We start from the raw sequence: 3,646 nt of genomic DNA, 5'->3' as shown, positions 1-3,646 counted from the left end.
CAATGACTTGATACGTGTGCTGATTCTCTCCGTTATTATTTATAAGCTGAAGAGGTTGCAACGGAAATAACAACTACCACGACCGTTTCTCACGGCATGCCTACGCTTCATCCATAGTTGCATGCGTTCATGGCGCAAGACCCGGGCCGACAGGTAGCCTCGGATGCCCCTAATTTTAGACCCGCACCATGGCATCCACACACGTTGTGGGCTCACGCACAAAACAGGAAAAGAACAAAAATAATGGCACACAAGTTTACTTCTAACCATGGTTTAATTCGCTGATTCACGCCAGTAAACGTGGTGCTCAGATAAGTCGATCGGCGGCGAAGAAAAATGAGAAGATTTAGCCCATCTAAACAACCCCTAAGTACGCAGCTCGTGGGTGTCCCGAGCATCAACGTCGGAGGCAGAACGTGAATGTCGGAGCTGGGAGAGACGAGACGGTGGCCGGCGCTGGGAGAGACGAGACGGCGCGGCGGCGCTGATGCGGAGACCCGCATCGAAACTACCGTCCGATCAAATCGTGCGGACCAGATCGTCCCAAGGAAAAGCGTGTTTCCAACTTACGGGCTACATAGTTCCTCGAGGACTCACAGCCCATCAGACTTCCAAAAGCAGCCTGCTTTTCAAAGGCCCGTCAATCCTAAAAGTACTCCCTTCGTTTCACAGTGTAAGTCTTTCTAGTCTTGTCTAACTTCATAAAGATACTAACGAATTTCAATATATATATAAATTATATACATCTATCAACTAATAAATTTAAATAAGACTAGAAAGTCTTACAATATAAATATAAAACGGAGACAGTACTAAACTCGAGATTTCTTTGTAGGTAATTAGAAATTGAACATTTTCTGATGTGTCACTTGATTGGCTCTTTCATTCATGTCATTTGTTTCAAATTTGTCCACCGTATAATACCACTACAGTAAAAGAACCGTTACTTGACTGCCAGCTCAACAGAAAAAAAAATGCCTTTGCGCTTAAGGAAAATTCATATCTTAATATCAAAATTTAATTTCTCATTGGTCGTATCGTACGGCTCTATTAAGTACTCCTTCCGTCCCTAAATATTTGAGCCCGTTTACTTTTTTATACACGTTTGACTATTCGTCTAATTCAATTTTTTTTAAATTTGTAAAGTTATATATATGCATAAAAGTATAATTAACAATAAATAAAATAATATAAAAATAATTAGTAATTATGTAAATTTTTTGAATAAGAAGAATGATCAAACTTGTATTAAAATGTCAACGACATCAAACATTTAGGGACGAAAGTAGTAATAAATTACGCTATAAATAATATATATAGCAATTTGGTAAAATATAACAACTGTATCTATATGAACGGAACAATTTATTACTATAAGAGTTGTTAGATATAACTTATACTCTCTCGTTTTTTTATTGGGCAGCTTTGCCAATTGAGTCTACGTTTGACAATTTATCTTATTATATATATATAATTATTTTGTTATAATTTAATTTATTACTAGGAAACTATAAGAACGACTTATAATTTTACATATTCGTATAAGAAAATTTGAATAAGCTAGAACTTCAGGTTTGCTGGTTGTTGTTGATCCACTGTTTTTCTCTGACATGAAAAAAGAACGACGCTCTGACAATGTGAACATCTGGTAGAAAAAAAAAATCAGGCATTGTCTTAATATACTAGCATCAAGCGCGCGCGTCGCGCGCGATACTAATGCCAGATAATACAGGACTATATACAGCAATAATAAATACATGTGAAATAGGCGTCGGCATTCTGCATTCATACAAGGATATTAGCTGGTTCATAATATGTGGTAATCCATAGTATGTCATGCTAATTACATATAGATGGGGTGGCAGGGCATGGTAACAAGTTAACTGGCATAGAGGCAAAAGAGAATTATTTTTTTTATTGGCGATGCATGTAGAGGATATGAATGGTTGTATGTGGATGCCCATTCTGGGTGGTGAAGCACAGGGCGCACACAGTGTTGATAATAATGTTGTGCTTGATAAAAACTCTGTCCATCCAGCAGTAATGTTGTAGCGGCCATCAGTTGACATGGTGACTGTCATGTTTGATGGAGCTGTCCCAGGTGTGTTAGCTGTTATTTCTGTCTTTTTGCCATGAAGGTGTGGCTTAATATGACCTATGGTGTAGGTGGCGCTGAAATACTGGTAAACAAATAAAAAGGATGAATGCAGCAGTCAAACCAAGAGGCATTTGTAATGAACGGGGTGGGGAGCTTACCATTTTGTTCCGATGATGGTTGTTTTATTCATGGTGAATAGATACAGCTTTTATCAAGGGCATTTTTGTGTGGTGGTCGTCTTTAGGTAGCATTTCAATCATTTTTCAAAGAAACAGAATTTCTAAAGCAAAATTGATGAGACGGTGTTGGCGTTGATGAGGTTTCCTTGGCTGACAGCAGTATGGCATACAAGTAAGCATTTAAAGATGTGTTTGTTAGTTGCTGTTATAGGTATTAGGTGTTATATGTTTACGTGATGTTCCCTGATCAGTCTGCGCGCTGGTTCGAGGTCTTCAGAAAAAGTCCTTGTAAAAATAGAAATTCTAGGTTAGTCACTTATACTGGTGGATGATCTGAACTATGCTATGTTGTTTTGGCAGTCAGTAAATTATGCTCTATAACCTGCCTGGGAGGCGTCGCTGCTATCTGAGCTTGTTGTGTCGGTGGGGGCATGTGCAGTAGGCTGTTTTTGTCGGCCATATTGGGCGAAGAAAGTCATTTTTGCAGCAGATGATGTTTTTACGAGTGAAGTGTACCAGCGGTCTCTAAACTTGTGTGCATATGTCATCTAGGTCCCTAAACTCTCAAAATATATTTTTGAGTCCCTGAACTTGTCTGAGGGTGTCATATAGGTCCAATCGGGCTTCGACCGTTTCATCCACTGACGTGGCATGTCACGGTGACGCCTACATGTTGTTAGGGTCATGTAGATCACACATGTCAATATCTCTCTAGCATATACTGCATACACAGGCCACTAATGCAAACCCTTGATAAACATTAGCATATACTGCATACACACGCCACTAATGTAAACCCTTGATAAACTTTAGCCTTCTGAAAAAGTACCTTTAGGTGTTAAAGTTTACACTAAAAAAATATATTTTGATGCCTCGAGTTACAAACCAAATTTTAAATACATCTAGATACTTTCTCAAAAACGATATAATTGTTCTAACTAGAAGAGAAACTTTATAATTGTTACTAAAATTTACACCCAAAACTGAATAGGCAGCTGAAGCTAGAAAATACATTTTTTACACTAGTTAAATACCCGTGTTTTACTACGGATTTTATGATCTATTATTAAATTTTCGTATATAAAATAGTCATCATAATTTGAATTTATATATAGATATCAATCTATATTTAACTGGATTTTAATATTAATAAATTTTAGAGCTAAATTATAAAACTGTAGTAAGGTAGTTGGTGGTAGCAGATTTCATCTGCTACCACCCCTACTTCTTTTAATAGGAGTATAGATATTTGTGAATCTCTTTTTTTTATTTCCATATCCGGTTTAAGTAATTACACGATTGCAACCTACAAGAAGGTTAAAAAAAAACAGAATGATTTACACTAGAGCCTCGGCACCGCTCTTCCGTT

At 37.4% G+C, this 3,646-nt stretch overlaps 1 long non-coding RNA gene across 2 annotated transcripts; it reads left to right on the top strand.

The window, feature by feature from the left end:
- The first annotated feature begins 219 nt into the window (after window positions 1-219).
- LOC107305118 lies at window positions 220-3,039 on the top strand. 2 transcript variants are annotated; one of them, XR_001551216.1, is made up of 3 exons: window positions 220-673; window positions 2,039-2,101; window positions 2,167-3,039. It is a non-coding gene; the product is annotated as an uncharacterized LOC107305118 (long non-coding RNA). The 2 variants fall into 2 exon arrangements; XR_001551215.1 differs by having other exon boundaries at window positions 2,042-2,101; window positions 2,167-3,038.
- Window positions 3,040-3,646: the final 607 nt, after the last annotated feature.

This window comes from Oryza brachyantha, chromosome 10 (assembly GCF_000231095.2).
Source record: "Oryza brachyantha chromosome 10, ObraRS2, whole genome shotgun sequence".
Lineage (NCBI taxonomy): Eukaryota > Viridiplantae > Streptophyta > Magnoliopsida > Poales > Poaceae > Oryza > Oryza brachyantha.
The sequence above is the reverse complement of the archived record's forward strand: the minus strand, read 5'-3'. Positions and strand labels throughout refer to the sequence as shown.